We start from the raw sequence: 12,655 nt of genomic DNA, 5'->3' as shown, positions 1-12,655 counted from the left end.
TGTGTCTCTCTCTGTCAAATAAATAAATAAAATCTTAAAAAAAAAAAAAAAAACAAAACGTAAAAACTGGTAATTGGTAATTTTCTTCATTAAGCAAATTAAAGGAAGTATTTAAAGTCACTTTTGGGGAAACTGTTTAGTAGTGCTTTGCTAGGTTTTGAGATTTTTGTGAAATACGTTAACATAACATACTCTCTTTAAAATACAGTAATAAATTAATATATTTGCTGATTCATGCACATATATCATTTAGTGTTGATAATTTTCGTTTGGAGCTCTGGAAAGGAAAATTGTTTTAAACTTTCATAGCCAAATGCACTCTCATTTTAGATGTCTACAGCCGGCAAGATCTAAGAACAAAATCGGCTGAGTTTACTGCCTGATACCAGCTCCACTTTACATAAATACATACAGAGAAACAAAAAGTTTTGTCTTTGTGCTATGCTTTGATGTATGGCTATAGCCCAAAATAAATGGTGTATTTCAGTGAACTATTGAAAAGTCTGACTTTATTATAATTGTGACTCAGTTCTCTGTTATGTATGGAGTCTTGAAATATTTTATCCTTGGAACCATTTGCATATGCTTGCAAACAGGTTAGTAGTCCCATAGGCTTTTTTTTGCTAAATTGTAACCATTGTCCCTTCCCAATTCTGGTCACCCCATCCTCCAAAGCTGTATTAATGTTGAGAATTATCCAGGAGGTAAAGTGAAAATGAGGAAAGTATGGCCTCAGAGGTATGTGTTTATCTTTTGCTTTATTTTATTAGACATTGTTTTGGCCTTAAGCAAAAAGAGGAAATTTGTTTTTGTGATTCACTTGCTTATATAAAGGAAAAAGAACCTCTTGCCTTTTTTATTTTTGAAAGAAAGACATCTTTAATAATTCTCTTTTAGGATTTCTTCAAGGTATGACATATACTCTAGATTAAAGGCATTTGTATAGTCAGCAGGAATCTAGCCTCTGTTCATATTAATGCATCTAAGAGTCGATTCTCTGCCAATACTATTCCTAGGGATGAAATTGACAACAAGTTGCAACTGCTCACGAATGTCAGAATAACTGGCCATCTGAGTGTCAGGAGTTGGTTGGAGCCATGTCTCTTTGGGGATTTTAAATATTCCAAAGGGTTTATGGAAACTTGAATCAGTCTAAATTTGACTCCCACCCCCCCCCCCCCCATTGTTCTCATTGGGAAATTTAAACTACAAATTCTTTTCTGTGTTTAAGTAGGTATTCCTTGGAGTGTACCAAAGTGAGTAGCAATTATGTTGGAAGTAGGTGTGTGGGAATATAGTTTAGGAAGACTGCAGTATGCCCCAAGGTAATGATAAATTAGATAGATTGAAATTCATTTAGAATGGAGGGTTCTATGGCACCCTTCCAAAGGTTGCCCTTCTGATTTTCAGCTCTTTGAGGTATTTGATAGGGAGGTGCTATTAAAATTTACTTACTAAATAAGCACTTTCAATTCTATTATGGTTCCTGAATGTTTGATTCATATTAATCAGGCCTGGTTAATATTTTTCCCTTGTATAGGCTGAGAATTCCTTAATGATCTCCTTGCGGGTAAGGATAGTGTCACTTTCATTATGTGTCCCTAGGGTACTCAGTAATGTTTGCAGAATGTCAGGTCAAGTGAGAATGCCCATTTGGCTTAAGGTTAACACTTGCTTTCCCATTTTAATGTAACTACTACTAAAATAATTGTCCCCTTCTTCTTCCTTGTCTCAAAAAAAAAAGTGCATTGAGGATTTGTGTTAAATTTTCACAAATAATACTACCCATGCTGTTGGCTAGGTTGTATTTAATAATCTCAACTGGGAAGAGTTTGATGCTGGAAGCAATGGAGTTCTATGCTAGGCATTTCCCTGTTTGTTTTCAGACCCATTCTGTGCTCTTACCCTTCACTTCTCTGTATTATGGGGCCAACACCTGCAGATTGTTTCTCAGGTTCTCTTATTAACTGGTTTCCAGGTAGGTTTGTCCAATGTGAAAAGACTGGTGGGTAGGAGGAAGGAGAAGCCAGAACATGTCTTCCTGTCACCTTTTGCTTCAGGATGAGTGACTAGCAGTGGCTATGTCTCCCCCTCATTCCAGCTCCCACCTCATAGCCCCTTCCACACTGGCCCCAGTTTTTGTGGGGGTCCTGGCTCCTGAGATTTGGCAAAGCACCTTTTCCTTTTATCCCTCTTACCCAAGTGGTGATAGTGCCTCCTTTTCTCTCTTTTGTTCTTTTTTTCTTCTTTCCTTTCCCCTTTTTTTCTTTTTTTCTTTATTCTAATTGAAGTATAATGCAGATATCATAAAATTAACTCTTTTAAAGTGTACAGTTCATTTGGTTTTAGTATATTCACAAACTTGTGCAGCCATCACCACTGTCTAATTCTACAACGTTTTTATCACCCCAGGAAGAAACTCTGTACCCATTAGTGCTCACTCCCCATTTTCCTGTCATCACAGCCTCTGGCAACTACTGATCTACTCTCTGTCTCTCTGGATCTACCAATTCTGCACGCTTCACACAAATGGAATTCTACATCATATGGCCTTTTGTGACTGGCTTCTTTCACATAGCATAATGTCTTCAAGTTTCATCCATGTTGTAGCATATATCACTAGTTGATTTTTATGACGGAGTAGTCTGTTGTATGGACATACCACATTTTGTTTATTAAGAACATTTGGATGGTTTCCATTTTTTGGCTATTATATAAATAATGCTGCTATGAACATTTATGTACCCGTTTTTGTGTGAACCTATATTTTCAATTCTTGGATTGCAGTTCTCAGTTCTCTTGAGCAAAACAAGATTTACCTAACAGTAGAATGACTGCGTCATATGGTAACTCTCTGTTGAACCTTTTGAAGAACTGGACAGTGACTTCTTTCTGTTGCAACTCTTTGTCTTATCTCATTGTCTTCTTCTCTTTGGGCTTTTGGCTTTTCCAGCTCCTTTAGAACTAGTTCCCTGTGTAAAATATCCTTTATTGAAACACCTGGCATGAACTCTATTTCCTTGACTGAATCCTGACTGTGATGGTTTTCTTTATATTATACATGGAAGTTGAAGCTATATTTCTTCCTATTTCTTCTCTTTTGCGTGAAAAATAAAGAAACCACAAAGTTATTAGCATTGTCAGGGAACAGAGTGTCTGTCTGGTTAATTAGATTTTGTAACTTAAGTAATTTGATGCCATCTCTAACCTGGTGACAGTTCTTTTGAACCTGTTTTATTTCCCCAACAGTCCCCATCTCTGTGTATAAGTAGTTTATTTGGAAAGGGATTCCAAGATGGTCTAGGAGAGGAAGAGGAAAGTGAGACAGGGAAGGGAAGAAGCCAGTGCAAGGTGGATTGATAAGTAGGTGACTCTTGAGGGCAGTTGGGGTGCGGTCCTGCTAAGGACCTTTGAGAAATTGTACAGAGCACATCCTAGAGTTGTTCCACCTGAGAGGCGTGGAGGCTGGGGTATCTCTTCACTGTATTTAATTTGTCATTGAGGGGTGCTCCTCAGAGAATTAATTCCCCAAGCCCTTTAGGTGTGGTACTATGAAGAGAGAAAGCCCAGGCAGTGACCCAGGTACTTGTAGTAAGAGGAGCTGTGTGAATGTGTGTGTGTGTGTGTGTGTGTGTGCTCGCGCATGCCGTGTGCGCGCTCGAGCTTCCATATGATGAAGTTTTAGAATATAGGTGAGGTCCAGAGCCGACAGCCAAGAAAGAATTCTTAAGATGTCTCTGGTGCAAAAAGGTGATTTTATTAAAGCACGGGGACAGGACACGTGGGCAGAAAGAGCTGCCCTGGGTTTGTGAGGTGTGGTTGATTATATACTTGGAAGCTGGGGAGGTGAGGACAAAGGGGGTGTTCAGAAGGACTGTCATATGCTAAAGACTCTCAGGATACTAGAGGCTTGGTTATTGTCAAGCCAAGGCTGTTTTCCCCTCTAATGAGGCACTAACATGAAGACAGTTGGGAGTTTCCTGGAGGGATATTACATTCCTCCTATCACACAGACTTGTCAGTGGGCTTTAGATTTAGAAGAAATTCAGTTTAATTTACATTTCCTTCCGGAAGCTATTGCTAAGTCTTTTGTAAATAAACTGAGGGAGACTCCTGTCCTGCAAGACTGTGATCTCTATCAGTTAACCTTTCTTTTTCCTTTAGGGCAGCCCAGAGTGCCTGAGGAATGTCACACGTACCACATGGGGGTGGTGGTGTAGGGTGCCAGCTTCTGCGTTGTCCTCAGCTAGCCTTCTGCTCCCTCATCACATATGCATGTTGGCAGGGGCTGGGGGAGAGGATCTGTAAACTCCTTGAAGGTAGAGACCTTGCATTCATATGTTTAAATTTTACTTGTGAATAATAATTAGTTGATTTTATGCATTCATGAAAGAAACTGCCAAGAGAAGGAAGCTTCCTGAATCTTAGGTGGGAACTGTCACCTATGTTTACATTAGAACTCTACTTTCAGGTATTGGTTCATGTCATGTTTGGAAAGAATCACAGATCTTCAGTTTGTACCCAGACCATCACCTGCATGATCAGCACACCTTGAAAGAAGCCCCACAGAAATACAAAGTGAAGGGGCGCCTGGGTGGCTCAGTCGGTTAAGCGGCTGCCTTCAGTTCCGGTCATGGTCCCGGGGTTCTGGGATTGAGCCCCACGTCCGGCTCCCTGCTCAGCAGAGAGCCTGCTTCTCCCTGTCCCTCTGCCTGTCACTCTGCCTACTTGTGCTCTCTCTCTGTCTCTGTCAAATAAATAAAAATAAAATCTTAAAAAAAAAAAAAAAAGCAATACAAAGTGATAATTTCCTTGATGCCTTTAAGCTGCCTAGAAGGGAAAATAAAACCTGGAAGGGAAATTAAAATCTTACCCCCAAAGTTTTCAGAGACACAAAGCTGAATGCTTCAGAAGTTCAAGAGCAAAGACAGGTATTAAAGAAGAAAAGATTGATTAAAAACCAGCAAGCTGTAGGAGTTTCTTAAAACAATGGACCAATAGACAGGACATGTTTAAATAAAAAAGCAGTGATAAAAATGGAAATGAGTAGTTTCCTGTGGATCTCTTAGCCTGCAGAATAAATTTAGATGCAATCAATTCTCTTCCCTCGGATTAAAGCTGTGTTTTCATTAGGTTGAAAGCAAAGTGATAGGAAGGTGGAGTGTGTTAAGAGTTACTGAGAAATGACATGTAAATGGGTTAAAACCGCTCGGCATTTGGGAAGCTTCTCTCCCATTTTTTGATTTTAGCCCAAGGCTCCCTCGGGTCAGGAGTGGCCAGATCTAAACCATTTTAAAGACTTTTCGGTTATCCCTGCCTCTCCAAACAGGCCTTGGCAATCACCGCTATATAAGTTAATTACAGAAACTTCATGATTCCTGCCTTGATCCCTACATTCTGGAGCAGGAAATGGTATTTATTCATATCTGGCATAGTTCATCTCCCCATTCGGAAAGTGACAGCAATGTATACTTTGCATGTAGCATCCTGCACCTTCTATTTAATACCTTCAACTCCTTTCCCCATAATCTCACCTCCTTTTTTCATGGGCAGTGTAAACTTCAGCCAATCTCATCACCTCTTGGAACCCAACTCTCCTCAGCTGTTGAGTGCAGATAATAGCAGTAGCTCCTTTGGAATTGTTGGGAGAGCGAAATGAGAACACTTGAGTGCTGAAAGCTTCCTGCAGTGGCTAGACCCGGTAGTGCTGAACAAGTTCTAACAGTTGGGATTACACTGAGGCTTTCATTACATTGAGGCTTTCAGCTCCATTCATCCGTTCAACAATACTGAAAGTCTCATCTGAAGAACCTGGTTTTGAACCCACCTAAAGAACCCATCTCAAGAATTTACCACCAGTATTTTGAACGTTCTGAAGAGACATTTGAAAGACTTGCTAAAAAGTCCTCTTAGGAGTTTTCTCAAATTGTGAGGCAGGGGTGAATGTATGGAGACTCGTTCTTCCATTATTTCTCTGGTATTACCAAGTAAATATGTATATTTAAAATAACAGCTGAAGTGGGATAGGTTCTGGTGCTGTGGGCAAAAGATTGTTGAGCAGAAGTGATTATTAGCATTTTGGTGAGGAACTGATTCTCAGTATGCAACTATATCAGTGAGGGGGGTTAAGTTTCTTTGGCTCTTTACAATTATGTACATATTAAATCAGGATTTTCTGTGGCCTTGAAGGGAGAATTGTCCTGTTGGTGTAGAACTTCATCTTTTTAAACCCAGTGAAGATGAGCTAAATCTCCTTTATTATAAGTAGTCATCAGAGAGTTCCTTTCTCATCACTGAGGGACCTATATTCAGGTTTTTATAAACCAATCAGTTTTGTTTTGTTTTATTGTTAAGATTTTTCATTAAATATTTTTATGGAGGGGCACCTGGGTGGCTCAGTTGGTTCAGCGACTGCCTTCTGCTCAGGTCATGATCCTGGAGTCCCAGGATCGAGTCCTGCATCAGGCTCCCTGCTCAGGGAGTCTGTTTCTCCCTCTGACCCTCCCCCCTCTCATGCTCTCTCTCTCTCTCTCATTCTCTCTCAACCAACTGAGGCACCCAGGTGCCCACATAATAAAATTTAAAATAAAAAGTAGTAAAATAGAAGAGTGGGTGGTTCACAGGTATGACAAAAATTGTGAATAGTGGTATATAACAACTGAAGTTTGGGAACATGGCCCTTACTGGGCCCAAACTCCTCAGCACAGCTTCTGTACTGAGTTGAATGATGTGCCCCACACTACCTGGAACTTCAGAATGTGAGAGAAATAGAGTCTTTGCAGGTGTAATTATTTAAGATGAAGTCATATTGAATTAGCATGGGCCCTAAATCCAATGACTGGTGTTTTTATCAGAAAGCCATGTGATAATAGAGGCAGAAACTAGAGTTGCCACTGCAAGTCAAGGAATGCTGGGATTGCCAGCAACCACCTGAAGCTAGTAGAGAGACAAAAGGGATTTTTCCCTCTGAACCTACAAAAGGAAAAAAACCTCGTTGATACTTTGATTTCTGACTGCTGCCCACTATCTACTGAATTGTGTGTAGCCTCTGCTACCTGCCTCAGAATCTTTCCTCCTCACTCTCCCTCTTCATCTGTGCACACTCAGCCATTCACTTGTCTCACACTGTTGTATTTTCTCTTCCCACAATGTGTTGTATAGTTTGTTATTCAGTGTCTGCATCTCAGTTCATCCATGAACTTCCTGGGGGTTGGCCTATTTTTATGTTCCTGTACCTTGGGATGTGATGGGCACATAATTGATTTACATTAAATATTTGTTTAATTAATGAAAATTTCTCTTTTTGCTTCTGTCTTTTAAAATCATTTTTAAAGCCTGTTTTCATTCTCTTTAGAAATGTGTGTAAAAATGAATGTTACTTTGGCTGTCAAAACAGGTCATGGTGAGTTCAAAAGTTAAGTCTTCTTGCCCTTGCTGTTAAAAACTATTTAAAATTTGTTTAATTTAGAACTTATTTTATGAAGATAAATGGCAGAATAAAAGGAATAAACGAGTAAATAACTGTCTTGAAATTCTGGAGAGTGAAAGCTTCGGTGACTTCATTGAAGGCCATTAAGAGTAAGGTCACTGTCAGCGAATCAGAGAAATATTTCCATCTAATTAATTGAGGTGAGTTCATAGTATTAAAGACCTGAAAAGCTTTTATGCCCAGATTTATTCTTCATGCCATCTGCCACAGTGTGTGGGAAATAGGTTAGGGAGAAAACTTGTGGGAAGAGGTAGAGAACTTTTTTTAATTCTGTAATCAGTTGAGGATGATAATAAGATAACTAAGTCATTGACGGACCTGGAAAAGGTTGTCCTTTAGGGAAAGAAATAGAATTACAAAGGGGGAAGGCCAAGTATTTCAAGGATTCTGTGTCTCTTGAATTCTTGTGTGTTTTTAGAACTATTTTCTGACGTGACATCATTGACCAATAGTTAGGGTAATCTGTTCTTCACAAAAGGGGGAAATACCCTGACTCCATCAGGTTCTTAAAGCATTAATCAAATCCCAATGAGGTTATGAATTTGAAAAGGCTGATTGTAGTTGTGTTTTTAAATATCAGTTCTTTGTAGGCAAAGAAAAAATATTAGCAAAGTGGCTTTTGGTAATAAATTAAAGTTGCCTGAAAGTGAGGTGTAAGTTGCAAGTTGTTCATGTCTGGTCTTTGCCAGAGAAAGCTTTTTTACAAATGTTCTTTTAAAAAAAAAACCAAACATTTTATTTATTTATTTGACAGAGAGAGACAAAGCGAGAGAGGGAGCACAGCAGGGGGAGTGGGAGAGGGAGAAGCAGGCTTCCCGCGGAGCAGGGAGCCCACTGCAGGACTTGATCCCAGGACCCTGGGATCACGACCTGAGCCCAAGGCAGATGCTTAATGACTGAGCCACCCAGGTGCCCCATACAAATGTTTTTTTTTCTGTAGGTAAGGAAGAATCACCTCTCTACCAGAGGTGTTCTTGCTGCTTTTACTGTCTAGGTCTCTTTTTGTGGCCCCTGCTTAGTAAATTTGCAGTTACCTCGCACAGAGACCCTGAAAATGAAGCTCTTTCTTCTACTTTGGGGGGTATTGCTCATCTCTAACATTCTCTGAAACTCCTAATAGAGACACTCTGATGAAAATGTGTTAAGAGAGGACAATTTGATGAGCAGCTCAGACGGTCAGAGGCTACAGATAAATACACTTGATAGCAGTTTTAGACACGGTTTCCGTTATCTATTGCCTAAACTTTAAAAAAATACATTTTTCCTTATGTGTCTGTGGGTTGACTGGGCTTCTACCTCATATGATGTCAACAACTGAGATTACTCAGTTGGTTTCATTCAGTTGGCATCTTGGCTGGGGTAGAAGTTCCAAGAAAGCTTCACTCAAATGTCTCATGCTTTGCTGCTTCTCCACATATTCTTTTCATGTGGCTGGCTTGGGCCTCCTTATGGCAGAGTGATCTCAGACTAGTCAGAATTCTTACACTGCAGCTCGCTTCAAGGGGGACAGCAGCAGCCTGCCATAGTGTCACTTCTGCCTGAGTTACAACCCAAATTCAAGGAAAGGGAAGTAGACTCCCATTTCTTGATGGGGAGAGTGGCTTGTTCATGCAAGGGAGGGAAATAATTGGTGGCAGCTATCTTGGGCGAATACCTGCCATAGCCTCATTATTCACTTTAAGTTAGCACTCTGAATTTTGTAAATCAGATTTTTTCATGTATCTTCAGCTCTCTTGATAAGAACTGAATCTTCCGTTTGATTGAATCTTCCGTTTACTTGCCAGTTCCAACCAGTATTTTCTGGTCCTTTGGGAAATGTGGTCCTAGTTATTTTTAGTAATTGGTACTGTTGAGTTAGGCCTTACTTAAACTCAGCACTGAGTTTAGTTCTTTATGTATATGAACAACTCCTTAAAGCAGCCCTGTGAGGAAGGTATTATCTATTATCTCTGTTTTCTTGAGTCTAAAAAAATGAGGCTTTGAGCAAGTAAGAAACTCGCCCAAGTTTTCAGAGCTTATAATGTAGTAGAGCCAGCTTTGAAAACATAGAGGTTTCCCGATTTCAAAGTTGGTGCTTTTGTACTGAAATATGATAGTTCTTTTTTAGGTCCATTATGAAATTTCTCTTTAAAACTGCTGTCAAATCCATCTGCACTAGACTTTTTGACTTCCCTGAATCCTGCTCGCAGAATTTCCTTGAAATGGATGCTCCTGTTCTCGGCATTCAGACTAGGACAAAGGTCTATGAGATCATTCCATTAACAGATCCTCCCCTCAACCTTTCTGATTGATGGCTTCTCTAACAGCAGAAATATTTTTTGGGACTTTAGCAGTTCCTCCATAGCACCCCTCGAAATCTCTTTTTTCATGTTCATATACTACTCACCTGAGCGGCTTGGAAGACATTTTTACATCCCCAGGTCTTACTATTTTCTTGTCTAATATTAGCATATCTTAATTACATTTTCATTGCTGAAGTCTTAGACTGTAGCTGTCCAGACGGCAGAGAATTTTTTAGTAGGTTAAACAAATACGAGACTGGCTTTTACTATTTTGAGTGTTAGATTCTTGTCATGTTCTCTTGTGGACTCTACAGTCTGTTAAATTTCCTACTACATTCCTTTAGGCCATTAGTACTTTCTGAGCCTTTCTATATTTCACTTTGATGTTAATATTTTATCTTTCTGGTCATGTATTTACTGTTCGCCATCATTAAAAATAGTTAAATTGCTCAGTCTCAGGCATGGATTTTTATTATAACTCTTGAATTCCCTGACACCTGTTTTTGTGGTAAAAATGACAAAAATATCCAGAAATTGTTCAGATTTGGGTGTTGGTTTAAATACAGTAATTTTATTGTAATTTTTCTGTTATTTTTCAGAGAGGACACAGAGGTAGAACTAGAAATGACCATGAAAAATTGACTTCCACCTTTTTGAACCATGAATACAAGAGTTGGGGGGGAGTCATGATGTCACCAACTTCTTTTTTTTTTTTAAGATCTTATTTATTTGAGAGAGAATGAGAGAGAGCACATGAGAGGGGGGAGGGTTAGAGGGAGAAGCAGACTCCCTGCCGAGCAGGGAGCCCGATGCGGGACTCGATCCAGGGACTCCAGGATCATGACCTGAGCCGAAGGCAGTCGCTTAACCAACTGAGCCACCCAGGCGCCCCAGATGTCACCAACTTCTAATTTTAATGCCAATGTGAAGATTTTCATCCAAGGTTGAAATTGGTACTACATCTAAGACCTAAAGTACTAGATGAACTTCCTAAATGTAACCCTAGTTACCTGCATTGTCTTAGGAGAAGTTTTTTATTCTAAGAAATACAGTGTAGAAATAAAGCCATAAATTTTGATATGTTGTGTTTTCATTTTTAATTCAAAATACTTTGTAATATCTGTTTCATTTCTTCCTTTACCCATGGATTACACCATGGAGGTATATTATTTAGTTTCTAAGTATTTGGATATTTTTCCAGAGATATTTCTGCTACTGATTTCTAATTTAATTTCAGTGTGATTAGAGGATATACTTTGTGTGACTTGAATACTTTTTAACTTTTTTTGAGACTTCTTTTTGGCCCCCAGTATAGTCTATCTTATGTAAAGTATAGGCATGTGAAATGAACGTATATTTTGCTATCTCTGGGTGGAGTAGTATATGAATGCTAATTAAATCAAGTTGGTTAGTAGTGTTTTCATATCTTCTATGTCTTCACTGATTTTCTACTTGTTCTATCAGTTGAGATGGGTGGAAATCTTAGAGTGTAATCATGGATTTGTCTAATACTCTTTGCATTTCTATGCTTCATGTATTTTGAAGCTCTATTATTAGGTGCATAAATATTTATGACTTTTATGTCCTCTTGATGAAGCAACTCCTTTATCATGATATGACTTTTTAAAGATTTTATTTATTTATTTTAGGGAGAGAGAGAGAGTGAGTTGAAGGAGGGGGAGAAGTGGAGAGAGAGGCTGAGTGCAGAGCCAGATGTGGGCTTAATCTCACGACCCTGAGATCATGACCTGAGCTGAAATCAAGAGTTGGCCGCTTAATGGACTGAGCCACCCAGGTGCCCTGATGTGACTTTTCTTTTATCCCTGACAATCTTTGTTCTGAAATCTACTTTGTCTCATATTAACCTAGCCACTTCTACTTTTTTCTCAGTTTTTACACAGAATATCATTTTCATCCTTTTTACTTCTTAAAGAAAAAGTTGCAGCAGCATAGAGTTTGGTGTTGCTTCTTTTTTCTCCTAATCTGATAATCTCTAGCTTTTAATTGGGGTTTTTAGACCATTTACATTTAATGTGGTTGCTGATATGATTTTATTGGAATCTGCCATCTTATTTGTTTTCTATATGTTCCTTCTGTTTTGTGTCTCCTTTATCCTCTTTTTCTGCTTTCTTTTAGTTTATTATTTTTATGATTCTATTTGTTGTCTTATAAAACTGTTATTTTATTAGTTGCTTTAGGGGGTATATTATACAGTTTTAACATATCACAGTCAACCTTCAGGTGATACTGTACACTTACAGTATAAGAACCTTACAATAGGGCGCCTGGGTGGCTCAGTTGGTTAAGCGACTGCCTTCGGCTCAGGTCGTGATCCTGGAGTCCTGGGATCGAGTCCCGCATCGGGCTCCCTGCTCGGCAGGGAGTCTGCTTCTCCCTCTGACCCTCCTCCCTCTCATGCTCTCTGTCTCTCATTCTCTCTGTCTCAAATAAATAAATAAAATCTTTAAAAAAAAACAAAACCTTACAATAGTATATTCTTTCATTTCTTCTTTTTCTTCTGGCCTTTAAGTTGTTGTCAACATATTTCATTTTTATGTATGTTCAAATCCCTACAGTGCATTGCTCTTATTTTTATTTCAAACAGTTGATAATCTTTTAAAGAGATTTAAATTAAAAAGCAAGTCTTTATATTTGTAATTTCTCTTTCCAATGCTCTCCCTTTGTGTGCATCGAGGTTTCCATCTGGTATCATTTCATTGGATCACTTCCATTTTTTTGCTATTACAAATAATGCTATAATGAATCATCTTGGCTGTTTGGGGCACTTACTTTATTTCTTGTATTTCAGGTCTACTAGTGATTGATTCTTTCAGTTTTTGTATGTCCAAAGAAGGTCTTTATTTCACCTTCATTTTTTAAATCT

At 38.9% G+C, this 12,655-nt stretch overlaps 1 long non-coding RNA gene across 1 annotated transcript in view; it reads left to right on the top strand.

Annotated features, from left to right (window-relative positions):
- The window catches only part of LOC118023609, a 167,199-nt gene extending 159,513 nt beyond the window's left edge, over positions 1-7,686 (top strand). Inside the window, exon 4 of the long non-coding RNA XR_004682853.1 lies at positions 7,469-7,686. This is a non-coding gene — a long non-coding RNA (uncharacterized LOC118023609). The remainder of the gene's footprint in view (positions 1-7,468) is intronic.
- Positions 7,687-12,655: the final 4,969 nt, after the last annotated feature.

This window comes from Mirounga leonina, unplaced genomic scaffold (genome assembly GCF_011800145.1).
Source record: "Mirounga leonina isolate KUSES-001 unplaced genomic scaffold, KU_Mleo_1.0 Mir_180, whole genome shotgun sequence".
NCBI lineage: Eukaryota > Metazoa > Chordata > Mammalia > Carnivora > Phocidae > Mirounga > Mirounga leonina.
The sequence above is the reverse complement of the archived record's forward strand: the minus strand, read 5'-3'. Positions and strand labels throughout refer to the sequence as shown.